Below are 11,030 nucleotides of genomic sequence, written 5' to 3' on the forward strand. Positions count from 1 at the left end.
TGATGGATTATGGAACAAGGAGTGGCAAGAGCTTAAGCTTGGGGATGCCCATGGCACCCCCAAGATAATCTAAGGACACCTAAAAGCCAAAGCTTGGGGATGCCCCGGAAGGCATCCCCTCTTTCGTCTACTTCCATCGGTAACTTTACTTGGAGCTATATTTTTATTCACCACATGATATGTGTTTTGCTTGGAGTGTCTTGTATGATTTGAGTCTTTGCTTTTTAGTTTACCACAATCATCCTTGCTGTACACACCTTTTGAGAGAGACACACATGATCCGTAAATTATTAGAATACTCTATGTGCTTCACTTATATCTTTTGAGTTATATAGTTTTGCTCTAGTACTTCACTTATATCTTTTAGAGCACGGTGGTGGATTTGTTTTATAGAAACTATTGATCTCTCATGCTTCACTTAGATTATTTTGAGAGTCTTAAATACATTGGTAATTTGCTTAAATAATCCTAATATGCTAGATATTCAAGATTAGTAAAAACTTTCTTATGAGTGTGTTGAATACTAAGAGAAGTTTGATGCTTGATGATTGTTTTGAGACATGGAGGTAGTGATATCAAAGTTGTGCTAGTTGAGTAGTTGTGAATTTGAGAAATACTTGTGTTGAAGTTTGCAAGTCCCGTAGCATGCACGTATGGTAAACGTTATGTAACAAATTTGAAACATGAGGTGTTCTTTGATTGTCCTCCTTATGAGTGGCGGTCGGGGACGAGCGATGGTCTTCTCCTACCAATCTATCCCCCTAGGAGCATGCGCGTAGTGCTTGGTTTTTGATGACTTGTAGATTTTTGCAATAAGTATGTGAGTTCTTTATGACTAATGTTGAGTCCATGGATTATATGCATTCTCACCCTTCCATCATTGCTAGCCTCTTCGGTACCGTGCATTGCCCTTTCTCACATTGAGAGTTGGTGCAAACTTCGCCGGTGCATCCAAATCCTGTGATATCATACGCTCTTTCACACATAAACCTCCTTATATCTTCCTCAAAACTGCCACCATACCTACCTATTATGGCATTTCCATAGCCATTCCGAGATATATTGCCATGCAACTTTCCACCATTCTGTTTATCATGACACGTTCATCATTGTCATATTGCTTTGCATGATCATGTAGTTGACATAGTATTTGTGGCAAAGCCACCGTTCATAATTCTTTCATACATGTCACTCTTGGTTCATTGCATATCCCGGTACACCGCCGGAGGCATTCATATAGAGTCATACTTTGTTCTAGTATCGAGTTGTAATCATTGAGTTGTAAATAAATAGAAGTGTGATGATCATCATTTTCTAGAGCATTGTCCCAAGTGAGGAATAAAAAAAGGCCATAAAAAAGAGAAGGCCCAAAAAATGAGAGAAAAAGAGAGAAGGGACAATGTTACTATCCTTTACCACACTTGTGCTTCAAAGTAGCACCATAATCTTCATGATAGAGAGTCTCTTGTTTTGTCACTTTCATATACTAGTGGGAATTTTTCATTATAGAACTTGGCTTGTATATTCCAACAATGGGCCTCCTCAAGTGCCCTAGGTCTTCGTGAGCAAGCAAGTTGGATGCACACCCACTTAGTTTCTTTTGTTGATCTTTCATATATTTATAGCTCTAGTGCATCCGTTGCATGGCAATCCCTACTCCTTGCATTAACATCAATCGATGGGCATCTCCATAGCTCATTGATTAGCCTCGTTGATGTGAGACTTTCTCCTTTTTTGTCTTCTCCACATAACCCCTTCATCATATTCTATTCCACCCATAGTACTATATCCATGGCTCACGCTCATGTATTGCGTGAAGGTTGAAAAAGTTTGAGATTACTAAAGTATGAAACAATTGCTTGGCTTGTCATCGGGGTTGTGCATGATGAGAGCATTCTTGTGTGAAGAAAATGGAGCATGACTAAACTATATGATTTTGTAGGGATGAACTTTCTTTGGCCTTGTTATTTTGAGAGGACATAATTACTTAGTTAGTATGCTTGAAGTATTATTATTTTTATGTCAAATTGAACTTTTATCTTGAATCTTTCAGATCTGAATATTCATACCACAATTAAGAAGAATTACATTGAAATTATGCCAAGTAGCATTCCAAATCAAAAATTCTGTTTTTATCATTTACCTACTCGAGGACGAGCAGGAATTAAGCTTGGGGATGCTTGATACGTATCCAACGTATCTATAATTTTTGATTGCTCCATGCTATATTATCTTCTGTTTTGGACATTATTGGGCTTTATTATTCACTTTTATATTATTTTTTGGGACTAACCTACTAACCAGAGGCCTAACCCAGAATTGCTGTTTTTTGCCTATTTCAGAGTTTCGCAGAAAAAGAATATCAAACGGAGTCCAAACGGAATGAAACCTTCGGGAACGTGATTTTCGGAACGAGCATGATCCAGAAAACTTGGACCCTATGTCAAGAAAGCTACCAGGAAGCCACGAGGTAGGGGGCGCGCCTACCCCCCTGGGCGCGCCCTCCACCCTCGTGGGCCCCATGTTGCTCCACCGACGTACTCCTTCCTCCTATATATACCTACGTATCCCCAAACGATCAGATACGGAGCCAAAAACCTAATTCCACCGCCGCAACCTTCTGTACTCACGAGATCCTATCTTGGGGCCTGTTCCAGAGCTCCGCCGGAGGGGGCATCGATCACGGAGGGCTTCTACATCAACACCATAGCCTCTTCGATGAAGTGTGAGTAGTTTACCTCAGACCTTCGGGTCCATAGTTATTAGCTAGATGGCTTCCTCTCTCTTTTTGGATCTCAATACAATGTTCTCCCCCTCTCTCGTGGAGATCTATTCGATGTAATCTTCTTTTGCGGTGTGTTTGTTGAGACCGATGAATTGTGGGTTTATGATCAAGTTTATCTATGAACAATATTTGAATCTTCTGAATTCTTTTATGTATGATTGGTTATCTTTGCAAGTCTCTTCGAATTACCAGCTTGGTTTGGCCTACTAGATTGATCTTTCTTGCAATGGGAGAAGTGCTTAGCTTTGGGTTCAATCTTGCGGTGTCCTTTCCTAGTGACGGTAGGGGCAGCAAGGCACGTATTGTATTGTTGCCATCGAGGATAACAAGATGGGGTTTTTATCATATTGCATGAATTTATCCCTCTACATCATTTCATCTTGCTTAAAGCGTTACTCTGTTCTTATGAACTTAATACTCTAGATGCATGCTGGATAGCGGTCGATGTGTGGAGTAATAGTAGTAGATGCAGGCAGTAGTCGGTCTACTTGTCTCGGACGTGATGCCTATATACATGATCATACCTAGATATTCTCATAACTATGCTCAATTCTGTCAATTGCTCAACAGTAATTTGTTCACCCACCGTAAAATACTTATGCTCTTGAGAGAAGCCACTAGTGAAACCTATGGCCCCCGGGTCTATTTTCCATCATATTAATCTCCCGACAACAAGCTATTTCTGGCGCCGTTTTTATTACTTTATTTACTTTGCATCTTTATCATAAAAATACCAAAAATATTATCTTATCATATCTATCAGATCTCACTCTCGTAAGTGACCGTGTAGGGATTGACAACCCCTTACCGCATTGGTTGCGAGGATTTAATTGTTTGTGTAGGTGCGAGGGACTCGCGCGTAGCCTCCTACTGGATTGATACCTTGGTTCTCAATAACTGAGGGAAATACTTATGCTACTTTGCTGCATCACGCTTTCCTCTTCAAGGGAAAACCAATGCAGTGCTCAAGAGGTAGCACTGGCTCGCGAGGGCGGAGAGATCAAGGCAGGGCAAACCTCACGAGGTTCTGGTGACGTGATCCATGACAATCGAGACCAGGCGGGCGCCAGCACGCGCAGTGTCCTTGTTTCCTCTTTGGTGCTAAGGAGGCAAGCGCAGGCAAGGAGTACCGAGGCGTCAAGCAAAGGTTTCCATATCGGTGCAACGAGACCAAGACCAGCAGGACGGCAGGACGGAGGTCATTGTGGAGCCCAAGGCGGCGTCACCACCAGAGCCTTTGGCAGGCGAAGACTTCTTTTGTCAGGATAAGCTATACTAGTTGTCCCCTTTCAAATTGGCCGTTGTGGGATCCCTTCCCGCTCAATATTTGGGAAGAGAGTCGGGGCCTCTACAAATAGGACTAGCCACCACAGAAGGAGGGGACAGATTCCGATCATCCTCATCCACACAAGTTTACCAAGCACAAGAACACCTCTCCTCAGGAGGCTGTTCTTCCCATTGTACTGTTCATCCTCCGCCCAAGAGGCAATCCAGCACCACCACACTGGAGTAGGGTATTACACCACAACGGTGGCCCGAACCAGTATAAATCTTGTGTCCCTTGTGATGCGAGTTTGTCAAGCTAGCTTAGAGATTGCGAAGCGCGAGAGGGCGTGATCTGTGAGGGAGAGATCTTCGCGCACACCCAGAGTTCGAACCTTAAGGGTTTTGCCGGAACCCGAGATCCGACATTTGGCGCGCCAGGTAGGGGTGCGCCGGAGCCTCTTCCCCGCCAGTTGATCCGCCAACGCTCCGTGGTTCCGATGTCCGGCGACCCAAGGACCGACGCCGACCGCTGGGCAGCCTGGCCAGCCCAGGCGGCGCCGCCTGCCCAAGAAAACCTCAACCCCGCGCTCTAGGCGGCACGAGCGCCACCTAACACTGCTGGGCGCGGGCGGTGCGGCCGTCCACTCTTACTCCACGACAGGCGCGAGCTGCTGCAAGGGCCGCAATCCACGACGCGGCAGCAGCGCCACACACCCGGCGGGAGCAGGCGAACATGCGGGCTGCACTCACGGTGGCGCGGGAGCTGCTGTGGTGCCGACTGATGGATAATTGCCGGGATGCGTTGCGGGAACGCGTCGCCGAGCTACTGGACGCCGCGGCCACGGGAGCGCCGCCCTTCTGCTACCAGCTCACGCCTCAGGCAGCGGCCGGATCCCACGGTGGGCCTCGCCGCGCCCGCGTGCTCCCGATTGCGCCCGGGGGCCCTGTCGGCATCAACGCGATCCTCGGCGGAGGGCGCCGTGTGGGCACGAGCGTTGCCGCACACGGCCCCATCGGAGCACCACCCTACCGTCCTTAGGACGGCGTGACGGGTCGGGCGACATGGAGCGTGGGGCACTTCGGCGAGGTCTTCGGGGCAGCGGCCTCGGAGGCCTACGTGCCTCGCATGATGGACCAGGAGTACACACCGGAGGACGACTCAGGTTCGTTCTTCGGACCAGGATGGGAGGAGGAGGCGTTAGGAGCCGAGGCCTTCCAGGAGCCGCCAAAGAGCCCCACCAACCGCGCCGTCGACAACAAATACAGGGTACCACTAATCTCTCAGGGGAAGGCTTACGCTAACCATGAGTCGCAAGTGAATCAGGTCACAGCACCATGCGGCGGTTCCGGCACGGCGATATCCGCCTCACCAGGAGAGACCCACTGGGGGCTACGCTGGGGGAGCCAGGAGCAAGGCCCCTCTCGGCGTCGCTCGGAGCAAGGCGTCGCCCGGAGGTAGGCCCTCTGCCGGGGAGGCGCCGGGGAGCCTTCCCCGGCAGAGGACCCGTGGTCGCCGAGGGCGCCGCTGGCGTCCCCTCTCCCCCCTTTGGTGTCGTCCTGGTTTCTGGTCGTCCCAACGGTGGTAGAGTGTGGCGCAAGGCGGGGCCCTCATCTGGCGATATGAAGTAAGGCTCACGCTCGTGAAGGTCTCCGCTTGTGACACTCTCACGTAATAATGAGTGGGGCTGTACACGCCCCGGAGCCTCAGGAGTGCCGCCCTCGGGCCTCGGGGGCTCCCTCCCATGTCCTAGTGGCAGCACTTAGCTCCGCGCTGGTGAGAAGACTCGAACACAAGAAGACTAGACTAGGCTCCCTAGTGGGGCTCCCTCCCACGTCACCTTATTTTTGGGCCATGCCATGTAATTTCGAAATAGTCAAGTATAGGCTGTTTTTAGAGCCCGTATGTGTGGGGAAACAAGAGTTAGGGTTGGTTTCGGACCCCTCCTCCAAGGGCCACGAAATCCCTACCCCTCTTCCTCCATATATACAGCCCTTAGGGCATCGTTTAGACTTTGGGTTTTGTTTAGATTAAAAGTTCGCCATAGCTGCAACTTCGCGTACTTCGTTTGTGTTCAACGACCAGACAAAGGCGTCATAGAACCCCACCATCATTAATAAAGCTTACCTCTTATATTCGCAATATCCAGATTGCAATCTTAGTTTCTTGGTTGTTCTTCGTTTGCTCGCAGGAAACAGACCCTCGTGGTCAGGTTGGACGTGCTCCGGCGTGGTCAATAACCCTCGGAATTTAGTTTAGCGATTGCTAAGGCGCGACGTCTTGCACGTTCGTAGTCGGATCGTCAAGGTCGACTCCCACAGAAAATGATATCCATCATCTCATCGAAAGATCGGGACACCTTGCCTCTATTATAGGCGGGCCGGGCAGGGGAGCCGCTCCATCCACGAGCAACCGCGGACCTCCTCCGCCAATTCAAGAAGACCGGGACCTTGCCTTGATGCTCTCCCGCGCCACGCGCCTCCGTTACCTACCTTTTGCGATGCATGCTGCATACGTGGCTGAGGATAAGGGTGTGGTTGGAAGAGGTTTTTATTTACTCTGCATTTTAGCTTTGCTCAAAGTAAAACTTTGTAAACTTTGACAAAGTATATAGACAGAAATAATAACATATACAATAACAAATCAATACCATTAGATTCATTATTGAATATACATTCACATCATATAGATTTGCTATTGTAAATGTTCATATATTTTTTCTATAAATTTGGTCAAAATTTATGAAGTTTGACTTCAATCAAACCTAGTATGCAGAGTAGATAAAAACGGAGGGAGTATCTTACTCCGTGACCAAGACGGAAGGGGAACGAGACAACTTAATGTTTATTTGAGCTGTTCAAGTATTATCATGTGGCGTTGCTAATTTCTCATTCCTCTCCAACCCTCTTCTCCATCGATCATGATGCCCTCCAGTTGAGTCCATTGTAACACCCACGATGCGGCTATATCTCCGATGTGTCAAGGCATGACTTAGAGGCATAACCGCATGGTGGTTTTATCGCAAGAAGGGTCATCTTCACACAATCCCTTGTAATGAACAAGAATGGGATAAAGAGTTGGCTTACAATCGCCACTTCACAGAATACATTAATTAAACATACATCATTCAGAGTACACACATAGTCCGACTACGGACAATCCAAATAAAAAGGAAGATAAACCCCAAATGCTAGATCCCCGATCGTCCCAACTGGGCACCACTACCGATCATCAGGAAACGAAATATAGTAACGACCAAGGTCCTCGTCGAACTCCCACTTGAGTTCGGTAGCATCACCTGCACTAGTATCATCGGCACCTGCAACTGTTTTGGTAGTATCTGTGAGTCACGAGGACTCGACAATCTCAAAACCCGCGAGATCAAGACTATTTAAGCTTATGGGTAGGATGTGGAAATGAGGTGGAGTTGCAGCAAGCACTAAGCAAATATGGTGGCTAACATACGAGTACAAGAGTAAGATGAGAAGCTACGCAACGGTCGTGAAGCTAGAAGTGATCCTGAAACTACTTACGTTCATACATAACCCAAACCGTGTTCACTTCCCGGGCTCCGCCGAGAAGAGACCATCACGGCTACACACGCGGTTGATGCATTTTATTTAAGTCAAGTGTCAAGTTACCTACAACCGGACATTAACAAATTCCCATCTGCCACATAACCGTGGGCACGGCTTTCGAAAGATAATACCCTGCAGGGGTGTCCCAACTTAGCCCATCACAAGCTCTCACGATCAGCGAAGGATACTCCTTCTCCCGGAAAGACCCGATCAGTCTCGGAATCCCGGTTACAAGACATTTCGACAATGGTAAAAGAAGACCAGCAAGACCGCCCGACTGTGCCGACAAATCCCGATAAGAGCTGCACATATCTCGTTCTCAGGGCACACCGGATTGTCCAAACTTCTGGTAGGCCAGCCCAGAGTTGCCCCTGGTGGCCACCGGTGGTTGACACGTTGGACCAACACTCACGACGAGCACTGGCCCGGGGGGGTAAAATACTATGATCCTGGGGCTCGCGAAAACCCAAGGGAAAGGCTTAGGTGAGGCAAATGTAAAACTAAGGTTGGGCCTTGCTGGAGGAGTTTTATTCAAAGTGAACTGTCAAGGGGGTCCCATAACCCCAACCGCGTAAGGAACGCAAAATCAAGGAACATAACACCGGTATGACGGAAACTAGGGCGGCAAGAGTGGAACAAAACACCAGGCATAAGGCCAAGCCTTCCACCCTTTGCCAAGTATATAGATGCATTAATCAAATAAGAGATATTGTGATATCCCAAAATCATCATGTTCCAACATGGAGCAAACTTCAACTTCACCTGCAACTAACAACGCTATAAGAGGGGCTGAGCAAAAGCGGTAACATAGCCAAACAACGGTTTGCTAGGAAGGTGGGTTAGAGGCTTGACATGGCAATATGGGAGGCATGATAAACAAGTGGTAGGTAGCGCGACATAGCGATAGAGCAAACAACTAGCAAGCAAATATAGAAGTGATATCGAGGGTAATGGTCATCTTGCCTGAGATCCTGCAAGGAAGAAGAACGAGTCCAAGAAGAAGACAAACGGACGTAGTCGAACGAATCCTCACAACTCCGGAAGGAAACCGAAGCAAACCGGAAAGAAGCAAACAACATGGTAAACACAAAAGCATAAACATGGCATGATGCACAAACAAGTATGATGCATGTCCGGCTTAAAATCATGGCAAAGTGCAACAAACAATACTACAAGTTAAGTGGAGCTCAATATGCAACAAGTTACATATTGACGAAACACCACACTCAAGTTATTTAGTTCGCTCTCGTTTATGTACCCAACAATATTAAATGTTGATTAACATGGCAAGAGGTGAAGCATAAGTAAACTAACTATTTAGGCAAGTTTAAATGAGGCCGGAAACAATAAACAACAATTCCGGAAAATCCCCATATGCATATTTCAATGTTGGTACTGTTATGCCCTAAACCATATTTTAAAGTTGTTAAACATCAAAATAAAGTGAACCAAGTTATTCTATGCATTTTTCCACCCCATTTACATAAAAAGTTTATTTAAAATGGAGCTACGGTTATTTAGTTATGAAATAAAGCATTTTAGCATGACATTTAAGAAAAATTAAACAAACAGCAAGTTTAAACATTTTAAACACAGATGAAAGTCGGATATTATGAAACTAGATGAAATTCTAAGCATTTTACATGTTTAAACCATTTTAATCCGATGCACGGTTTTGGAGTTATTAAATGCATGAACATGAGGGTGCAATTTGTAAACATGCAGTTTCTCTGGATAATTAGACAAATCGCAGCAGAGGAAAAAAACACAATGGGCTGAAACTGAGATCTGGACCAGGGCGCGGGGAAGCTGCTCACATCGGGCCTTGAGACCGGTCGGTGGTGAGGCGGCCCACAGGAGCGCAGGCAGGCCGCGGTGGATCTGGCCCAAAGGGCGGGTTGGAGGCAAACCGGCTCGGTCAACGGCAGGACGAGACACGTTCGCTCGTCTCTTGGACGAGGCCGAGGCAGAGGTTGGGCACTTGCAGGAAGGGAGGCCGCGGATCTCGACGGAGATGGTCAAACAACAGTGGCAGCGACTCATCCGAGCACGAGGAAGATAGATCCGTCCGTTCCCATTGGTCTTGGCGGCGGTACGGCGTTTCAGGCGACGGACGGGCGGCGAGGAGGTCGTCCATGGCGTCGGCCTCCTGTGAAGCTGATCGAGAGAGAGCTCGTGAGACTAGAGGTAGAAGGAGAGAAAAAAGGGAAGGGCAGAGGGGCGGCCCGGCAGCGGTGGTCTCCGGCGAGGCCGGACGGCAACGAGGGACTCGATCGGGAGCTCCTCTCCCGTTCCAGACCGAGGAGGCTGTGGCAAGAAGGTGGTCTCGTTCCGCTCTGGATCGAGCACTGCACGAGGACCGGGCGCGCTGGTGGTCGTCGGATCTCCATCTGGCGGCCACAGATGGATGGGTAGAAGGCTGGATCGGGGTTGGATTTGGTTGGCAGGTTGGGGATCAAGATGTGGCATCCGGTTGGGTAGTGGAGGAAAACAAGGAGAAGGCTGGTCCGGCGGCGGTGAAGGGACAGATCCCCTAGGGATTAGGGTTTGTCCCAAATATGGCATGGAGGATGGCTTAAATAGGGAATGGGGCTAGGAGAAGAGTTTGGGGCTTATCTCGGGCCGTTAGATTATCATCGGACGGTTCCGGTCAAAGGGGTTTGGGTTAGGAGAGTCCGAATAAGAAACGGAAGATGCTCGGGATGTTTGGGGTTGATCCGGACCCAACAGTCATGACTGCCTGGTTCGGGTTCGAGGAAGCTTCCGGGCGCGCGTGAGGGTTCTGTGCACTGTACAGAGAGACTCCGGTTTAGGCAAGAGGGAAAACGAAGAACAAGGTTGGTCTCGGAACGGTCAACAAAAGCAAGGGGGGACACGACAACTATGAGCGGATGCAAGTTTTTAAAAACAATGACGGCAACGAGTGCCGATACAATGCGGATGATGCCATGATGAAATGCAACAATCCAATAAAACACACGGTGACAACGAAAAACATGGAAGGCGTCTGGAGCGTCGGTCTTGGGGCATCACAACTCTCCTCCACTTACAAGAGATCTCGACCCGAGATCTAAGGATGGCACTGGGGAGAAACGGAAGAGGAAGAGGTAAAACAAAGTTGCTTCTTTGACAAACGAGTGAAACAAATGTACCTTGAGAGGTTAAACAATTTTGAGAAAAGAATACAACGGAGATGAACGAAGTTGAAACACTCCGTTAGAAAAAGAGGAACAAGGACCATTATGAGAACCTTGTGGGTTGAAAGACATGAAACCAGATCTTAACGAACCAAAGATAATATGAAACCACCGGTATAACGTGATAGCCAAGGAAAAAGAATGATAGAATTTGGACAGCACTCCGGTAGAAAAGAGCAGGAAAACTTGATAAGATGAAAATAAAT

At 47.8% G+C, this 11,030-nt stretch overlaps 1 long non-coding RNA gene across 1 annotated transcript; it reads right to left on the reverse strand.

Moving 5' to 3' along the window:
• Window positions 1-7,119: 7,119 nt before the first annotated feature.
• Window positions 7,120-9,871, reverse strand: LOC141041622 (uncharacterized). Its single transcript, XR_012202343.1, has 3 exons — window positions 9,445-9,871; window positions 8,591-8,662; window positions 7,120-7,374 (listed from the first exon to the last, which is right to left on the reverse strand). It is a non-coding gene; the product is annotated as an uncharacterized lncRNA (long non-coding RNA).
• Window positions 9,872-11,030: the final 1,159 nt, after the last annotated feature.

Source organism: Aegilops tauschii, chromosome 2, assembly GCF_002575655.3.
Source record: "Aegilops tauschii subsp. strangulata cultivar AL8/78 chromosome 2, Aet v6.0, whole genome shotgun sequence".
Lineage (NCBI taxonomy): Eukaryota > Viridiplantae > Streptophyta > Magnoliopsida > Poales > Poaceae > Aegilops > Aegilops tauschii.